The sequence below is a fragment of the Corvus hawaiiensis genome, chromosome 21 (assembly GCF_020740725.1).
Source record: "Corvus hawaiiensis isolate bCorHaw1 chromosome 21, bCorHaw1.pri.cur, whole genome shotgun sequence".
Taxonomy (NCBI): Eukaryota; Metazoa; Chordata; class Aves; order Passeriformes; family Corvidae; genus Corvus; species Corvus hawaiiensis.
The window spans coordinates 6,633,515-6,654,202 of record NC_063233.1 but is presented as its reverse complement, the minus strand read 5'-3'; the positions used below and the strand labels follow the sequence as shown (position 1 = coordinate 6,654,202).

Genomic DNA, 20,688 nt, shown 5'->3' with positions numbered 1-20,688 from the left:
GGCTGCAGGACTCTTGTAGCACCTGAGGCAAAGCCCCATATATTTTGGGCATTGGTTAGTCCACCACTGTGAGTGTGGATGCCTGGGTTTCAGCGAGGTGTATGGCTATGTAATGACACTGCAATTAACTTTAATAGCTCTGCTAATACCTCAACTGCAGGACAGTTTATCTAAGAAATTTTGTGATGGGATTATTAACCTTTTGATGGCTCTACATATTTATTTACTTTAATATGCTGTCCCTAAAATTATATTTACCTTCCATCCAGATTCAAAAAATCACAGTCATTTAGGTTGGAAAATACCTCTGAGATCATTGAACCCAACCTTTGACTCCCATCACCACGTTGTCAACAAGACCATGAATACTTCCGAAGATGGTGACTCCAAACAGCTCCTTGGGTAGCCCCTTCCAATGTTTAACCACCCTTTCAGTGAAGAAATTCTCCCTTAAATGGCTTAAGGCCATTTGCTCTTGTCCTGTCGCTCATTGCCTGGGAAAAGAGGAGAATTAATTCCATGTAAATGTCCAACTTTGAGGCAAACCTGTGTGCTGGAAAGAGCCAGCAGCTGCTCTCTGGCAGCTGCAGGAGCAGGAAGAGTAATCCAGAATTCTATTAAACAAGTTCTCCACTCCAGACCATTCATTATGTCTCCAGGTAGGTTCTCCAGGGACACAGAAGAAAATATCTAAACTCCAAGACTCAAACTTCCATGGCAGCTTAGCATACAGTGAAGTTCCACTCTTTTCCTTGTTCATTTTGCAGAATTCTATCAATTTCTTTATTTTAACCTTTTGAACTGTGGGAGGTCTCTTTTTAGGCATCGTTTATTTATACAGCAGAACTATTTCTGGTTTTCAGATTAGAATCTGTTTAAACTTTCAGTGTCATTTATAAAGGCCTATCTTTCCTATCACAGCAGGTTTTGGTTTTCAGTTTTACTTGTTTCCAGCCTCCCAATGATTTTTAATCAGACAGCAATTAATGATGCAAGTAAGAGTGGACACTGAGGAATTGCTGCATCTACTGTGTTACAGTTATTTGGATTTCAATAACTCTGTTAATTTTTTCTTAAACGGTTTGAAGGCTTTTTAGCACAGATATGTTTAATGTTCGGCCTGGAGAAGCACAGCCGGTGCAGTGTAAGCCACTTTATAGAGAATAGAAGTAATTTCTTCTTTTGCTTTTCCAAAGACGCAAATCTCCAGGAAAACATATAAGGCCATGCTGATGTTGGTATCTGTGTATGAGCCATTGATTTCTAGTATTTAAGGACCAAGTTCAGCAAGGTGCTTATACAGGAAATTTTATCTTATTGATTGCAAAGCTCAGCCCTCCTGAACAAGCTATCCCACCTCTGACCCGGGCCCCACAATCAGGAGTGCTGCCCTTCCCTGCTGTTGCATGGAGTGAAGAGTGGGATTCAAGAGAAATCTGAGCTAAAAAGCAACATTTGCCTTGGGACCTTGGGCTCGGTTCCAACAGCAACCTTACTGAAAATTATTACATGAAATGTTTTATTTGGGATGGTTTTCCATTGTGGGAACCAGCTCCTAAATTTGTCCAGAGCCACAAACTTTCCAGTGCAGCCAGCCCCTAATTTCACTCATGATGCCATCCTAAGACACGGCCTGAAGCACTGAGAACAGCTGAGGCTAGTTTTGCTAAATGTCTTGTGCTGCTGGTCAGCAAGAAGACCTCCACAGCTCTCCCTTTTATCTCAATTTTTAGGCTTCTCTGTTGGAAATGCAAGTGCTCAAGATTTCTTCTGTAGCCCAAAAAGATGAGGTGACATATCCAGAAGGCAACGCAGGCGAGCTCCCGCTTCAGGGTTCTGGCTCTTTCAGTTACTAAACAAAAAAATCCCCGTGGAATTAGCCCCTTAACCAATGCAAATCAAATGCCCCACATTACCCAAGAGGAATGTTAAGCTTTGGGCAATAAAGAAAATCCAAACCACATGGCTACCTGGGCCTGTGCCTGTCCAGTGTTTCTCTCGAAGCAATTTCCAGTCCAGAGGTCCGTGCCCATGGGTGCAGCTGCTGGCTGAATGCATCTGTGTCCATGAAACCAAAACACCTGTTTACACAAATGTTATCAGCAGCAGTGACAAGGCTGCTGATGCTTTTTGTCATCCAAAAGAAAAGGCTCTGTGTCAGAAAGCAGAAGGCACCAGAGAGGGACCCTTGCTTGCTTACACAACTTCCTGTCTACAGGATCAGCTCTGCCAGCCAGGGAATAAACCTGAGCAACTGGGAAAAAGGTGTATTGTTCAGCTGGTGTTATATGACTCTATATTCTTCAATAAAAGCCATCCTGTTCCGTACATTTTTTTTTCCCCCAAGGATATGAGTCACCTTCCAAAGGAACCCTGCCCCTTCTTGCTGCTACCAAAGCATCATTCAGTCATGCCTCTAAAAAGCAGCAACAAAACCTGTGGAGGAAAACAATTTTACATTTTTTCAAAGAAAAACCAAAACAAAAAAGAAACAAACAAAAACAACAAGAATATTTTTCTTGTTGAGTAATCATATTCCATGAGGCATGGCAAGACGACCTTAAATTCTCACTCAACTCAAAGGCAAACCATTATTCTGTAATTTTGTATGTAAATAAGATATATTAGGAAATCACTCAAGCAATTAATTAAACAGCTGTTACAGAATAAGTGATAAGGAAATGGTGGGATGACTATGTGGAATTTTCCTTGCACGAGTATCAGGATGTTTTTATTTATTTATTGCCCTTGTAAAAAATCAGTACATGTCCTGCATACCTGGGTATCAGCTCTGAGGGTCGTCAGGGGGATGTTTCCCATTTTGTTGGCTATTGACTTCATTGGTTCACCAAAGGTGATGCGGAATGCCGACAATTTGAAAGGGGGTGGGGTCTAGGGTTGTTGCTGACCACCAGCCTGCAGCACTTCAACTGAAGGAGGGACTTTACTTACTTCCAGAAAAAAGTTTTGAGACAAGCAGTAGCCTGGGAATTATGAACTTCAACCTAAACCGAAAGGGAATATGAGCCTTGATATCTTCACTTGGAGAGACGCAATTTAATAAGCCACTTCTGTGTGTTCCACAGGGAAAAGCCTTGGGAGAGTGAGGCTCACCAGCCCTAACACCAAAGGATGTCCAGGCCTTGGCCACAGCTGAGATCCACCTGAAAAAATGGAATGCAGACAACAAGGGACAGTCTTACACTGAGGAGCAAGTGAGACAGGACAAATAAATGGTTTAAGGAAAAACTGCACCATGGAGATGAGCCTTTGGTAAAACCACACACAAGGCCATAAACAGAAAAAAGGCCTCAACTATTCCAGATCATTGCTAATGGAATGTCATTCCACTGACCTCCCAGGAAATACTGGCATCAGTGGCAGGGATCAGTCTCTCGCAGGTCTTCCTTAGAGCTGATGCATTTCTGGAATATGTTTCTGAGGGCTAACAGGAAGTGCTGTGCTGGGCCAGCAAAAAAGGAAAAACAGAGAAAGGAAACTCAATCCACAATTTCATTCTTCTTGTTCTGCTCATCTCCCCATCCTTCATTCCTTGCATTGCATTTGGTCTGAGTCCTCATCTTGGAAACATTTGGGAGGTGTGATTTACAGGGATACTGGGGAAGTCTGCTCCTTTGTGACAGACCAAAAGCAGCTGAGGACATTGGTTATGGTCTTCTGCTCCTCTATCATACTCCTCACATACTCCTCACATACTTCCTCACTTTTTCAGATTCAGCATAAGTGTAAATATTCATCCCTTTATGTAGAAAATGACTGTCTTCTTTTCAACTGTTTTTGATACCGTCAGCTTCTCAATGTCTGCCCAACAGTTTCCATGTGCAGGGAGAGCATCCTAAACCACTTCTGACCCCAGGTCTCTGGTGGCTGTGATCTAGCTCCGGACAAGGTACAAACTGCACAGGACCCATCCAGTCTGTGAGGACAGGAGACACAAGTGCCTTGTTGGCAATGCAACGTAGGGAAAGGTGGGAGTGAGCAGCATTAAGGGATTCCCTCTGTGGTACATCTCCATGCAGAGATCAGCACAGGGCCATATCTCAGAGCCTCTCTCAGCCTCTGACTGTTCCCATCCCTGCAGACTGAACCTTGTGTGGGGGCGCCACTGGGGTGGGACACAGGAACCCAGAGCATCCACAGCAATTTGCGCAGCCCTGAGCATACGATGTGCATGTGCTCCCAGCCTCATTAACCTGAAAAATGCAGGAAAGATCATAGATTTGAAGAGGTGAAGGATTGTTGTGGCTAGCCAAGGAGTGATTTTAATTTGTAATATTCAGCTTCCAAGTGATCAACGATAGCAAGATATTAACAAGGTGGAGCTGGGGCTCATTCAGAAGTGACATTTCTTTCTGTCACTGTCCACATGTCCCTGTCACTCCTTAGGCAGCTCTCTTCTCTTACTGCTCCATCCCAAACTGAAGGGAACAGAAAAATAAATTGAATTTGTTCCTGAAGTGCGTAGCAGAATTTTGTCACACTGTTCGACCTTGGCCAAATTTGTTCTCACTCTGTTGGAAGAGCCAGAGTTCTTTCTCCAGTCCCATGATATTGCTCTTTGTTTCAACTCATCTTTTCTTCGGTAAGATTTAAGATCTTACCTTTCAGATTCTGTCAATAAGAGAAGGACAATGGATATTAAATCAACAAGCAGGAGGACATGGATAAATTTTTCTTCTGTCCAACCTAGACAATTATTCCATTGGCTGTCCTAGACATGGCAGATTTAATAACTACAAACGAAGGACATTTATCTCTGAAACAACTGATTTGATAAAAAATGGTAAAATCAATGAATTCATTACTACGTAGAGACAGTAATACTTGTAGGTGGAGGGTGACACAATCTTGTGCTGATATAAATTATTTCAGCCTGGGGGCATTTTTGTGTTCAAGGATGTGTTTCTGTGTAATGCAAACAGACATGGTCTTTGAAACTGCGGGGGTCCAATGTGCAAAACTCATCTTCCGCCAACACCACTGCAAAGAGCTCCTGAACCACCTGTAAATCCTGACCATCCCTCATGGGCAGAGCTGGAGGGAAATTATATCCAGGAATGAGTCACACAGCACTTCTTGTCTGCTGAGACAACAAACAGGCCTGGATAAAGAACTCCTCCCAACACCTTTGTTTTCCCCAGCACCAAAGCCAGAAAGACAAACAGACAAAAGTGAACTCAGCAAAAAACACACTTTTACAAAGTGACTGATTTAGCTGCTTCTGGAAGGGTGGGCCACAGCAGAAAGATATTCCTGCAGAATATCACTTTCAGGATACTTACGAGCATTTCATTTTTTAATAAGTCCAGCTTCAAAGATTTTCTATGACCTCTTGAAAATTTGTACTTAAGAAATGTAAAATATTTTCATTTCATTTACAGTATACTTTTAATTATTATCGGGAAAGACCTGCACAATATTTTATTTCCAGTTCTGCACCTGCTCTCTCTATGGTTTCCTATCTTTTATCCCCTCTTCTCACTTTTTTCGTTCCCGAAACTGCCACTCAAAGTAGAAGAAATGAAGGCAAAATAACTGCATTAAGCCAATGTATCGTTTAACTTTTTCGCATGGTAGAAAAGAAAGCAAGAATAAAATTACTTGTAATGGCAAATCAATATTATTAAAGAAATTTTCTTTTTTGATGGAACAGAAAAATCAGTCACCTTTTTTGGTGAATCTCTTGGATAACTCCGGTGAGGGTAGATTCTTAAGACTTTTAGCTCCAATGAACATGAAAGGATTTGCCCAATTTTAATATGAGGTCAGAAATATGTGCAGAATGTAATATGTAATGCGATCTACTGTCATGAAACCTTCCAGCTGCTGGGCTGTACATAAAAATATTGAGCACAGTAATTTCACTGGATGTTCAGTGCAAACAGAGCCTGGTGGGATTTAAGGCCCTAATTTCCAACCCTTTTTATTCTTTCGAAAAGCAGAGGTTTAAACCACATTGTATGTTTTAAAACGTCTTTTAGCCCTTTGCTCATCGCATCTGTGACAATGAATTGCAGCTTGGCACCTTCTCTCTTCTTACCGCGTTTTGTTTCGGTTCTGATATTTCTGGGTGGGGATTGGGCAGAGAAGCCAGCACAAAATGGGAGAGTGCCTGGCTGCAGATCCACTGCCACCCACGATTGGGGCTGCCTGACACCAACTGAGGGCCTGTCCAATCACCCTAGCCAGAGAACAGTTATGCCTGGTTTCAGGCTGGGCCAATTCACTGCTGTACTGAAGAACACAAAATTCAGATGCAACAGATAAATCTGAATAAATCCAAGCTGCACTCACCATTAATTTGCCCTAGAAATAACACCCTCAGCAGAGCATGGGCTACTGGCAAGAGCAGCAAAGCATCCGACGTGATGAATAATGTTTACATCCAAAATCCTGATGTCATTTTCCATTTTGTAGCTTCGGAAATAATGGCCTGTTACTTCTTACTAAATCAAACGCAATCCATTCACCTAAAGGCCCAACGATAGCTGTCTCTGCTAATCTCCACTCAGGGAGCTATAGTTATCAACAGGAGAGGCCTGTGTTTCCAGCAACAACTGGAAGAAAAATGATCTTCAGCAATGGGCTTTGAAATATCAATTAGCATTTCAAACATATGGATCTGTCAGTGCAATCCTGCCCGACTAAACCCCAGTTTTCCACCAGTAGTGTGACCTCCTGTGTGCTCAGGCACACAGACCCCAATAATACTCATTCCTTAGTAAACCTTTCCCTATTTACCTCAATAAAAAGCTCAGTGACTCTCTCCAGTGATTATTCACCCCGTGTCTACAGCACTTCTGCCAGTTTAATCCTCCTGTGGACGGAACTGATTTCAAAACTGGCTCTGATTTGAGCTGGTTGAACAACATGACCCGAAGGTCCATTTCATCTCAATATTTTCTGGCTCCCATGAGGGAAAGGTGATAACAGCTGTGATTAAAATGCCATGACCTTGAAAAGCAATGGGAAGTTGTCTTTAAACCAGCTTTATAAAGTTTGGTTTTGTCCTAAGTGGGTTGAACCACAGAAACCCCTGGTTTGATCTCACGATGATAGCGATGGGCACCTGCCTTCCCTCATTTTTCTCCCCAACTTTAGAAAAAAGTTATTTTCCCGTAAAAAAAATAAAAGGAAATTTAGAAAACATAGACTAAATACTGAAGTGTGTAACCAATTTATTTTGAGGTATTTGCACACAGCAAGATCTCTTCACATCTACTTTCAGATGCTGGTCCTTCACTTTGGGGCTTTCTCACTGTAATTTTGTTCAGGCTTTTATTTATACAGTGAATCTATAATGTAATTTCATGAGGTAGTGAGATGCACTGAAAAACATATGAGCCCTAAGTTGCTCTGCCTAATCCATATGAAACAGTGTTGGAAATCAGCCTGCTGCACACGGCAAGAGAACGAGGAAGGATTCCATCTGGGGCTCTGACACTAATCTAAAAAGGATTATCAAGAAGATAACTTGATATACAGAGCACTCAAAGAGAGATGACGAGGAAGCCTCTTCAAATGAATGCACTGGGTCGTGGGGGGCTTGTCAACAATTAACACATGGCCTTGCCACTGACCACACCAGCTCATTCTCCCCAGCCACTGCATGAGCCACATTTACTGCTCCAGTCACGGGATGCAAAGACAGTTTATGAGAAAAGGATGATTTTCTAACACTAGCTTTTAATAGGGGCAGCATATTTCTGGGGATTAAACAAATGAAAAGTGGTTGCTGTTCACATTTGTAATCCACCCTCTGTTGTCTGGCTATCATTTCTCCACAAACTTCACTACTCGTTGCCTTGGGGTCCTCACATCGAGACAAATCCACAGCAGGACACCCAATGCTCCGTGTGTGGGGTCCCAGTAGAAAGAGGGTCTGGCTGAAGTTCAAGCTGGGGGCCAGAGGTGGTGGTGCTTTTGGCCACCCTCCTCTGATATCCCTGCTCTCTTTTGCTTTTCTCATTTCTTCTTAATATTTTGTTCTTCCTAAAAACAAGTCTGTAAGCACAAGTCCATTTAGAGGGATGGAAAGCAAAGATCAGGCCAATGAATTATTAAATTGCCGACTTAAAAGATGAGAATTGCTCTTTTTGAGGCAAAAGAAATTACTAAGTCTCTCCTTTTCTGGAAGAAATTTGAGAACCTTCTGATTGGCTCAGTCTCATCCGCTTGTCTCCCCCTTATCATATGAAATTTTCGTGGATTTTGGCCTTTCAAACTACAGGATTTAGTTTCCAAATACCAGAAAATGTTCTATGGTTTGTAGCTTGTGAAATCCGGTGTTTCTGTAACCCATGTGCCTGAAGCCAAGTGTTTGGTCAAGATGAAGGCTTCATGGGATGTCTCAGTAACAGTGGAAAAAATCCATGCTAATGCAGTAAAAGAACATTCATCCATCTTGTTACTCTTCCATTTGGGCTTCAGCATGCCCTGAAGTCCCCTAAAGTATTTCTAGGCTAGTGGGGTTCCAGGTAATGCATGAATAACATAAATTAACTTTGGAGGCTGACTGTGCTCCACGTGCCACTGTGTTCCCAAAAATCCTGAGCATCACTGCAAGCGCATCCACCTGGAGCACAACTACTTCACACAGATGGGGTGATTCCACCTGTGCCGAAGGAGATGGAGAACATAAAGGCACCCCTTTTAAGCCAGTCCTTTCCCACTTAATTTCTGTTTCACCTTCCCATGAAAGCTAATAAACTCATATGCAGGGCAGTGCATTATCTGGAGCAACACTTTTTCACCTTTCACGAGCCCAGTCAAATTCCGTTGCTAATTTTCCTTAGCAGTTCTCTTTCCACACCCGAAGAGTCCCATATAATTGCTTTATCAGCATGGTCCAGTGCATGGTTGAGGTAGATATTTGTGCTGGATGATGCAGAGCATTCCTTGCTTGAAATAAACGTGCCACAAAGTAACGAAACAACCTTTTTCCCTTTTTTCCATGTTATGTACCCTGCAAGCATTTATCCACTATAAAGTCTTCTTTGATTCAGTGAGACCGGAATGCATTCCAGAAGGTTAAATATCTCCAAAGCCAAAGTTACCCCTTCCTAGATTTCATGCATTTAGTTCACTTAGCTTTCCAAACAGAAAAGTAATTATAACATAACAACACACCCAAGGGATCTGCAGTCTTCTCTTGGTTGTATTTACCCATCTCCCATCTTTTTCATCCACTGGAAGATTTGTGCAAAACGGAGAATATTGGCATAAAAAAAGGACAGACCATAAAATAGAGGGCAAAGACGTCAAGTTATGTATCATAATGAGAAAGAAAACATCCTCGGATTTGTGCCAGCAGAGAATCTGGATCTTTGTACTTCAAATATACGTAAATATTTCAGTGCAATAAAAGTGAGTATGCTCTAGCTCTACTTTTAAGGAGAGATTTCAGCAAACTTTATGTTTAAATTTCTTGGTTGATTAGCCCAGAATGACTTATAATTGCTTGGGAGAGTTTTTAAAATTCAAACTTGAATATACTCAAGGCACAGAAACAAAAAATTTTTCGGTAGGTCATGGGGAGTAATTTATTTTTTAAGGAGAAACAAAATCTTTCAACACATTTGCAAGCTCATATTGCATCCAATATTGAAGATCTGAAAGGCAAAAGCATGTTTGAATGAAAGCTCAACAACTTATTTTCCTCTCATCTTGCAAATGATGTTCAGTCCTGTGGAAAATGATAGAGTAATAGTATTATAAAAATGAGAAGGAGAGATAAAAGGGACCTTTTCTGTAAATTTTTTTGTGTTGGCCCTTGCAAGAGGGCGCTTTCTGTCTGAAGATGTGATGTGGATGGATCCTCTCAGTCCTCACAGGGGAGCAGCCAGAACTACTCAATCAAACTCATGTCGGCACTGGGTGCCACTAAAACACTTATTTTTCCCAATGTTTTGTCAATTCCGTCCCTCACAGTGAGTTTCCCTGCAGCTGAAGTCCCTTATTTCTCCAAAGACCCAAATATCCAGGGGGCAAGGCAGGTTTTCAGATAATTAGAGATAATGCAGCCATTGCTGGGAAAGCTGCTTGCACCCATGACTGCCCAGCTGGAAAATGTAACTAATTTTATTCACTGGGGACTGCTGGGAAGATTAATTGGATTTAGTGGTCACAATGTACTTTACATTTGTTGTGTGGAAGGAGACAGATAAGTGCTGAGGTGAAAATTTCTCAGAGGTGCAAGGAAAATACTGACCAAGGAGGAGGGCCACTATTTAAACAGCGAAGAAAGGAAAAGAAAATTAGCATCGGTATCACCCTAACCCACAACAATTTGCAAAAATGAGTCTGAGGCTTTCATCCCATCAAGGATATAATTTCTTGACCTTCTTATAAAATATATTAAAAAAACACCAGCAAAAACGCAGCATGTCCACATGGGTGAACAGAAAACTGAAGGGCACACGAACAAATGGAAGGAAAACATTTTTTGGAAGGCTTGGATCTGAAATGAAACTACAGTAGGTCTAGCAAAGCGAGGGTTTTTCAACGGAGCCGAACAGGAGGCAGAAAATTTGAGCCACATATATTTGATTGTATTTTCTGTCCCTTGGGAGCCTGTCATTTGGACTTTGCCTGAAATTTATCCTGGCCTGTTGTCCTGCATTGCGCAGGAAAGGATTCTTTTTTCCCGTGTTCTTGTTTCCATGTTCTTAACAACTCAGATGTTGACCTCTACCATTTTGAGCACTGGAGCATGGAACAAATATGAGAGAAGCAAATGGAATACCAGGAGCAGCATAAATACCTTCTAAGTTGATTAGAGGAGAGAATACAGGTGCCACTTTCCTGACATTTTATTAGCATATAATATTATTAATTACAGAGTTAAAGGAAATATAGTCTGAAAGGGACAAGAGAACAAGCATCTAATGGAATTGTTACTGGTTTATACCGTGGCTTTTCTTTTGTCTTTTTTCTTTTTGTTTTATACTGAGACCCCATCTTATATAGAAGAAATTTTTTTAAGGGCTATATGGAGACAGGGACTTAGGCCATGTCAGTTTGCAAGACAAAAGGTACACCTTGCTGATCGTACCAACTTTAAAAGGCTCTTTTATGGTTTTTAGGGGGGTTTTGTATTTGTGTTTAAGAGTCTCACTTGTCCAGGAAGCAGTGGACAGACCAGTGGTAAGTCTTCTCTTTAACCTTGGTTGCCTTCCCCTCCTCAGTTAGGAAAAAACCCACAACCTGTTCCAAAAAATCCTCATGTCTGTTATAAAGCATAGTTCTCTCTTCCTTTATGCAATGTTCTGTTTTGAAATAGAGGATTTTCTACTAATGCTGCGGAAGATTTTCATCAGCATTAAAGGGCAAGAAAACTCTGATAACACGAACTCTACTCAGCTCCTTTCATAGGTGCATTTAAAATCCTTTAAGGACCATATAAATATTATTTTCAGATTTTATTCCAAAAGCCATTTTGAGCTACCCTATGAAGCCATAGCCTAAAAAACTTAGGTGCCTAAAAAGGCACCCAGCCAACAGAAATATGTACAAATCTATCACTCGTTTTTGTGTATCTGCAAAATGCATAAGGGCTGAATATCAAGCTGCTTGCTTTTTACAGTTTTTTGCAAAACACCCAGTGCACTGTAGTTGTTATTTATAAAACTATTGATTTTTATTATTTATCTCAATGTCTTCCTTCTTCTCTTCCTGCGAGCTGATCTCTGTCAGATGTTTTATATTGTGCACATGGATTGGACCGGAGTTGATGAGATTAATTGATTTGATTACATTGACTGAAATCAGTGGATTTAACATCAAAGAGAATCAATAATCTGAATTACATTAGGCAGATGAGCAAACACTGGACAGGATCATTGCTCTGGCTTTCCTGGGATGTAAAAAGGTTTGAGATCCGTGGATTGACCTCATCTGTGCACGACACGGAGACTGGTTCCATTTTACTAACACTGGTGGCCTCAATAACGAAAATTTCTTTTTAACTTGAGTTTGTATGGATCCTTATAATAATTATACCTAGAGGCAATCACTCTCCCTGGTACACACCAGAAAGTTCATTACATGACACAGAGATGAAGTGGCTCATTTTCCCCATATTCTAATTTGGTAAATGGTGATTACAGAGGAAGGAGCATAGGGAAATCTGATGAGCCTTGATAATTTAGATTTTTTACAGGTTATCTTTACTGAGACCTAACTGCATGGAGCCAAGTCAGATGACAAGTCAAAACCTCTTGCCTGCTGCTACTGTTGTTATTCTCTTGAATATCCTCCAGCATGTTGAACACTCTTGTGTGAGAAAGTGAGCACCATTGCAAAAAGCCACTTTTCTCTTGTCCTTAATCAATAATGTTGAACTGTTCTCTAACCCCTTAGAGTGAAAAGAATTCATTAGATTTCATCTTTTTTTCACTCCTGAATGCCAAGTGCCTCCTCCTTTTTTTCCCCTCTTCCTGGGGGAAAGGTGTGAGGAATATTTAGAAAAAAATATTAACTCTCTCAATTCCCACATGAGACTGAATTCCATCACCTGCACAAAACTGCAGTCGGGGTAGGGTGTTATCAGCACATCCTTTCGGCTCACTGATCAAAAATAGATTAGACACCTCTTTCCCAGCTCAGTAACAAAAAACTGGGAATTTGCCTATGAAGGAAAAAGGCAGACTGTGTTGACAAAGAGAAGAAAGTTCAGTGTGTCGTGACCGAAGCTGTTATTTAAAAATAAAAGTTCATTCATATTTTCCCAAAAATAACACTCCTAAAATTAGGTTGCAGAAGTCACAAGTTTTGACAGGAAACTAGGGAGGGTTAGAAGAAAGGATGAGAGCAGGAGGCTAACTACACCTGTGGGTCCCTTCAATGGCAGCTCAAATATTCTGCAATTACCCCACATTGAGTCCAGCTAGCATTTATTTTCAATCTGACTTAAGTTTGCACTGAAAAAATGTCTACATTACTGCAAGAAAAAGTGACCCCAGACTCAGTCCTTTTTCTCACCTTCTGCCTTTTGGATTTTCTTTCTGCTTAAGAAATGCGGCCAGAGCCTGGATTCCTATCTGGCCTCCTTGGAAAAAAGCAGGTTTCCCCCAGGTCTGGTGCTATTGGAACAATCCCAGACAACGGGTGGATATGAAAAGCCACCCTCCAGAACACCTGCCTTGCTCTTCTGCCTTCACCTGACTAGAGGAGTAATGTTTCCATGTCCTCATTGCTCAAACACACATGTAACAGATGGCATTGTGGCAAAGGATGGAATATAAAAGCAAAATAAAATTATTAGGGAATACAGATAAAACAAATATCTGCCCTTAGATCTTTACGTAAACAGACCTTTTTACTTACCTCTGTAATTTGCACCTGTAACTTCTAGTTTATTTGCAGAATATTGACTTCATTTTAACTTGGGGAATCTACAATTTTATTATGGGAGGAGGTTGTCTCTTGTATTTATGCACAACAGGACAAGGGTGTTTCCTAGTCTCCAGAAAAGAGACTGGATTAGGCTATTAAAGGACAAGCAAATATATCTTTTTTAGAATATGAAACACACAGCAGTATTCCACAATTTAGCTTTGATACAGTGGTCTCCAAACTTCAGGAATACTGAGGGATTAGCTCAATTTAAAAACACCGGAATGCAGAAAGGCTCCCATTATGCACAAAAACCAGAAAAACTGCAGCATTCAGCTCAAAAACACAGCCAAGTAAAATCTATAACACAAAAACGTTGTCAGTTCTCTGCTGAGACCTCGTGCCTCTAATCCCCTTCCTCCAGCTCCTTTCCCCTCTTCGCCTCTCCTTTTTCCCCAGCAAGGCAGGATCTCATATGTCTGCAGTTAGCAGAAACAGAAGTAACTGGACTTTCTGCTTTAAGAGAAGAAAATATGTGCTGTTAACAGTTCATTGAGCTGTGAGATGAACAAGCTGGATGTTCATAAGGAAATCCACACTAAGACTATATTTCCAGTGTTAATAAAGCTCTTTCCTTTTGTTGTATGTTTCCAAACACTGAATCTAAAATGGCTGTGTTCCGATTTTTTCCAAAATTAGACAACAGGAAAAAATTAAGGTAACTTGGAGTCCTTTATCCTTGCTAAATTACAACTCTCCGTGCTGCATTTGGAGATCTGGTTTGTCGTCCATCTTTAGTTAAAAATGCTGTCATATCTACAGTTGTCTTTGCCTTTTGCAACAAAGTGTCCTAAAATGGTACTGTCAGTCTCACCTTAAACACAAAGGGATAGGCTGGACAGCAAGGTCTGTGTTTATAAGAGCAGAGCAAGTCTGCTTTCGTCTCACAGGAAGATAGAGCAGTACCTCTCCTGATTCCTGGAGGTACTTTGCTTTCTTAAATGAAGACAGAATTTTAGGGACCCAAACTGGCTGCTTATGATGGAAGAGACTTCACAGAAGCGCCACAATTAAGACAGGTGGGAAAGGCACAATGATTTAGGTTTGAGATGGGAACGGGAAAACCCCACACTGGTGAAGTTTCTCTTGTTTTTCCTCAGAATATGGTGCCTTACAGGAGATACCATTTCCAGGGACAAAGACATTACCATAAATCCTGTGTTATCTCCTCCTTTGTAGAGGATTATCACAGGTGAGGCAGGTGGATGTGTGAGTTCCTGTTACCAGATGTTTTTGCTGTCTTCTCTGTGAGCAGATGCTCTGTGCAAGTTGCTTTCTGCTATTCTTGGCAGGCGGTAAGTCCAATTAAATTTTGAACTCCACTTTTAAATGGAGGAGATTTTGTTTTGGGTTTTTTTGGAGCATTATGTGCAGCAATTGTGTAGCCTGCAATGATTTAGAGATCATCTCTTACAGTCAAGCCCATTTGGCGTTTACTTTCATGAGCCACAATGGAGACCTCATGCTGCAGTGACGTTTGGTTTGAATTTTGTTTCATTATCACAAAGCCATCATAATCAGGTTTTGCTTCCAAGTTTTATATTTTGCTGAAAAGGCGAGTACCATATATTTTTCACATCACATTATTTTCACAACATTTGAGGTGCTGGACAAATGCATTATAAGAAAACATTCCCTGCTGTGAAGAGTTTACAACCCAGGCAGAAAAGACAGATTAAATTTAGAGGAAAAGAGATGTACTATAAAAAACCAAAATGAAATAAGGAAACATGCAAGGTGTCATGATTAACAGATATGGTGTTAATTCTTTTTCTTAGTATTCCATTTCACTGGCAGAGACTGTTGAAAATTTTTCAAAACTCCTCCTCCTTTCTGCTGAAAGATAAAAACAAAAAACACAAAAAAGACTTTTGGTTTTTTGAAAACACAAGAGTATGTTTAATCTCTCATTTGTATTGAATCTTTGATTTACAGAATTTCCGTTCATCTCTTGAAGACTCAGCTGCAGAAGTGCTTTATTAAACCTTTAAAAAAAAAATCACTTGTTTGATTTGTCATAAAAGAAATTTCCTGGAAATAGACTGCCCAGGTAAAAAATCTCCTTTCTTCTCTTGCAATAATTCCACTTTCGGTGCAGCACTGACATGAGGCCCCATTCACACACATCAGTTTGTGTGTTCTAACAGCCTTGTTTTCATCCCCTGGTCTTCTTTCACCTGCTTTGCCAAAGTACTTCCAACCCCTTTTTTTACAAGAAGTGATCTGTGCATCCTTTGGTTGCACACAGCAGACTTTTTATTTTGCCTTTCCTCTCTGCTCACCAGTCCTGAAATATTTGGTGGCCCCTTTGCTGGCCCTGATCCACAGCACTCATCCTTCTACAGAAATAAAGGTGGCTCTTGGAGGATCTCCTATCACGTGAAGAGCACAAACTTCTATCTCTTATCATAATCCTGCACATATGTCATCAAAAGTCCAGAGTGCGCTGGTGGCTTTTTAGGTGGCATATTGCCCATTTGATTTTGGGATTTCTGCTTCCTTTTCTCAACAGTTTTTTTCACAGCAGCTGACCTTCAGTGAGTAGTTGAATCATTTAATTGCCTTTGTGAAAATACAGCGGTGAACATCTTTTTTTTTATTTTCCTCCCTGCCTTTCAGTTTAGTACCAACATATTTGAGGTGTCCTGTAAAATCCTGACACAGACAAGCACCAGCCTGTGTTTGCATCCAGGCAGGGAATGCACAGTCATTTTGATGTGATTTTTTAGGAAAACGGATTATATTGCTAGAATTAACAGGCTCTTTTTAGTGCTCTTTAATTAGCTGTTTCTATTTCATTAAAGCTAAGCAGAGGGAGGTGGGGGGAAACACTTCCTAGTGTCGTGTCATTGCACTGGGAACAGAGCAAGGGCAGCTGGGCAGCTACGGGGTATTTTGCTTTATGGGAAATTTCATTTAAAGGAAACTACTTTCGGGGGAGATGGCCTCTGCTGTCTTTTTTTAGATTCCTTTCAAATAAATGTTTTCAATTGGTCAGAATTTTTCATTTTGAAAAAGAAGGGATAACTCTTTCTGAGTTTAATTCTAAAGTGACAGGAACCACTGTCAGTGGCTTAGACTCTCCATCTGCTTTGGTGTTGCTCTCTGGTTTGGCTGCAGCCTGAGTGACTGGGGTGTCTGCTGATTTATCTTCCTGCCCCTCTACCTTTACCTGCTGTTCTACAGTACCTAGCAGTGTGCGATAGGCATATGCCAAGGCCCAACATATTACAATGAGATTTTTCTCATTAGAATTGTCATTGTATTTCTCTTTCAGATATTCCTCCACCTCAGCTCGTTTCTGAACTTGTTCAGGGGGAAAGTTCCACGCAATTGGGTCAGAGAAATTCTTCAGGGTTTGGTCCATATCCTCCCATTCCCCACACCACTCAGGATTTTCCACCTCTGGGTCAGGTGTCTCATCAGTCACCCTGGAAATCTGAGTTCTCATTCTAGACAAGCTGCAAACCACATAGAGGAAGCTTACGAGATAAAATACCAGAAATACCAGGAGGGTGGTGTCTCTAACATCCAGGGGATACTGAACGTTCTCAAAAGATAATGTGTCAAATTTAAAGGGGAGGGAGATGAAAGGCCGGGAAACCCCTCTCCTCCTCTTCTCACAAACTGGGTGCAATTACTAATAAACCTCCAAAACAGGCTACTGAAACTAGGACTGGGATTAGGACGGAGAAACCACATATCATACACACTTGGAACATCTGCCTGTACCTCTGTTAACTTCTTATAAGTCATTATCACTGAGCACAGCAAAATAGAAATCCAGATTCATGCCCATCCTCTGTAAAATTTACGTATCATGGACAAGATCGGAGCAAGCTGTGGATAGGCAAACAAGCCTAGGGACCAGAAAGGCACCAGTACCTCAATCAAGCCTAGAATCAAAAAGACATGAGTACATCAAGTCACAGAGACATTATGAACTCAACCAGCATGGTGACTACTTTACCCCAACAAAGAGTAAGTAAATTCAAACAAAAATGTAATTAGTACAGGTTTTTCACTTTTCTTCGAGCCATGCAGTTGAGTGCCACTAATTATTTTTTCCTGTTTGGACAAATTTAGAGGAAAACATCTTCTGATAGAAGGCAGGTTACAACCAACCCTCCCCCCACCAGGTTTGGGAAAAAAGAAGGAAAGTGAAAGAGATAAAACTATTTATTTAACAAACACACAGGAAAAGGATAATAATGGCAAATAAGAAAACCTCTTACTGTGGAGAGAAAAATCTGGGAAAATTTCAGAGTCCTTCTGTAGGTAGTCTCTCTCCTCCTCCTCAGAGCTGGGACGGGGTGGGCCCTCCTCCGAGGCCTTGATGGAAAAAAATCCTCCCAATGTGTTCTGGTGTTGAAACTGTCCAAAAAAAAGAAGGGAAAAAACCAAAGTCCCAGGAAAGCAAAAGTTCAGCTCTCCGTTTCTCTCTCTGGAGAAAAACGGCCGAAAGCTGGCTGAAGAGTAAGGAGGGTGCTTCCCTCTGCTCTCGCTCTGCAGGAGAATGCAGAGGAGACTGTGTGTCCTTGAAACACTGCTTTGAACGTTCTCTTGGTTTTTTCCTCTCCCCCCTCTCAGGCTCTGTTTAAAGGCATAGAAAGGCACAAAATTTCTGGGCATAGGGCACTGATGTGGGATACACATCATAAAGTCACCCCAAGACAGGTATCTAAAAGTGCCTTTGGCTTTCTTGGTGTGCCCACACCAAGGAAAAGACGCTTTTCAGTCCCACCCAGGACATGGATGTTTTCAGTCCCACCATCTCAGGGCCCCCACTGTGAGTTACTGCTGGGTGTATTTCTCAAGAGTTGGTGTTTGACAAGACATCCACTAGCGAAACTGGAGTCTGGCTGAACCACTTCTGTGTTTTGTCCTCCCCAAAGAATTGCAACAGAGGAATTTTACTTTTTCAGGTTCCTGGGTGGTTTTTTGCTTTTTTACCATATTCCCATGTTTCCCTTCCTTGCTTCTGCACCAGGTCACTGTATTATTTTTGATATGGAAGAGGCTTCACAAGACTTGTTTTTCTCTCTGGTCTTTCAAATGTCTCCACTGTCACATCCCATTTTATTTCTCAGACTTACTTCTCTGGGCTATTTTCATGATGTTTCACATTTGACTGTTCTTGCCACTTTTTACTGTATTGCCTACTTGCAGGTATAAAATCAGGTTTCATATACAAAAAAAATTTCTATTGAAGAAATGAAACCGCTGTTGAAATGTATACGTGCTGAAATAAATCAAATGAGGGAAGTGATAAAGATATAATGTTTCATTTACATAAATATACTTAAAGGAAAAAGTGGCATTCCAGGTAACTATCAGCAGATGGCAACCCTAGCAGCTTAGGGGACTGCTGCTTTAAGAACGAGGTCCTTATTTTTCTCCAGTACGTAAATCTATAGTTTATAGTTATTGCATGACAACCTGCCACTAATTAAATTTTAAATGACATGACAAGGAGCTCTTTAAAAATTACTCAATAACTTTTTGGGACACTTAAATACATTCCGTTTTCTGAAGGACAGTGACGTCCCCCAGTGTTTGCATTTAAAGTAAATTGAAACAGTGAAGGATCTGAAACATTTCACTTAACGAGACACTGGATGAGCTGTGGGAGTCTCTGCCAGCACCAGGGCTCATCCCTCTTTTCCCTTCTCGGGAACTCTGGCCATAATACCTGCAGCTGATTTAGCAGTTGGGGAACTTTTTGCAAGTGGGAAAAGTGCCCCTCCTTATCCTCATACTGGAAGAGAAACGACCCTCTGCCTAATGAATGGATGATCCACCAAGGGGTGATATTTTAATCACTATGCTTGGTCAGTAAAATATTTGTGAACAGTAATTGTTTAAATAATAACATTTGAAAATAATAATTTGTGGAATAACAAAATAAGGCTCTTTAAATTACCTAGGCTTAACCCAGAGAAGTTTCTTTTTCTCAGTCCTCCAGTGAGGCGCATTACTTCTTGCAGAAATGATCCATACCCCCCCACTAGTCCTGAAACATTTTTGTGTTCACAACCCCAGTGCCCATTTTAGTGAGTCTCATGTGATGCCACATGTGACCCACGTTAGTTTTCCAGCTCCATGATCCAGGTAATTTGGAGCTCAATCAATGGTGCTGCAGGCAAGAAAACGTGGCTTTGCCTCCCAGTGCCTCACTGGGACCCACGTCCCATCCCTGGGTGCCTGCAGAGCCGTGTGTCACCCTGCAGACAGCTAGCTGATAAAGCAGGTTTATTGCTTCCCTTTTTCAGTGGAAAATGACATAAAGCACAGCAGATTTTTTCTTTGATAACTTAATGCTGCTGATGTGAAGTGTTTGGGGATGAACAGGACTCGGTGTTTGTTAATGAGCGTTTAATGTCTTCATCTTCTGCATTAAACACCCGTTAATTAATATTCATTCAATTGGAAATGTAAAAAATAAATTATACATAATTAAGCTTTACACAGGAAGCAAATGACCTCATTTCTGCTCTTTTCAGGTGCTAATTATATTACCTCCTTTTTCTATAGAGGGGGAGGCACCAAGTGCTGCTGGTACTGAAGGGAGCCTTGCAGTTGGATGCAGAATATCTCAATTGGGAGTACCTTGTTCTGCTCTGCCCTGAGCTGGTAGAGACGAAAAACTAAAGCTAGAAAAAACAGGTGTAGAGTTTTTTGAGTCTGGAAAAATTTCTGGCCAGTGGAAAGACTTTCTTTGCTGGTTTGTTGGCGGGTGTTGCTGGGAGAGAAGGATGTGTGCTGAGCTGGGGCAAACTGGGAGCTGTATAAGGTATTGATTCCAGTGTGGTCCTGCCTGCTGGCTTTGGCCAACTCTTCCTCCTTTTTTATGGATTTGATTTTTTTCCCTGCTATGAACAGATTCTAAACTTCAGGAGATGGTGTTCCTTTGGAGGTGAGTTTTGGCTTAGAGAGAAGATGGAGACCTCTGGGATGAAGAGGTGCTCTGACTTCAACAAGGGCAGAATAAAACAAGCCAGCCTGAGCTGACTTTACACAGACAGACCACAGGGGTCCTGAATATTCACTACTGCCAACTTATCTAATGTAACTTTGAAGCTGGCTTTGCTTTGAGTCAGGGGTGGTATCAGCTGACCTGCAGAGGTCTTTCCAGATTCAATTACTCCATAATACTATGTTTCTTCTACTTGCCTGTATCCTGAAGCAATGTTTGTCTCCTTGTTGCAGAAATACCCTAAAAAGAAGTGAGAGCCAGTAAAAACTCAAACTGCACAAAGACCTGCTGTGGAT

The 20,688-nt window shown here is 41.2% G+C and overlaps 1 long non-coding RNA gene across 1 annotated transcript; it reads right to left on the bottom strand.

Annotated features, from left to right (window-relative positions):
- Window positions 1–2,682: 2,682 nt before the first annotated feature.
- Window positions 2,683–17,691, bottom strand: LOC125336849. The gene is made up of 3 exons (XR_007207863.1): window positions 17,652–17,691; window positions 3,356–4,632; window positions 2,683–3,164 (listed from the first exon to the last, which is right to left on the bottom strand). It is a non-coding gene; the product is annotated as an uncharacterized LOC125336849 (long non-coding RNA).
- Between the last annotated feature and the right edge of the window lie 2,997 nt (window positions 17,692–20,688).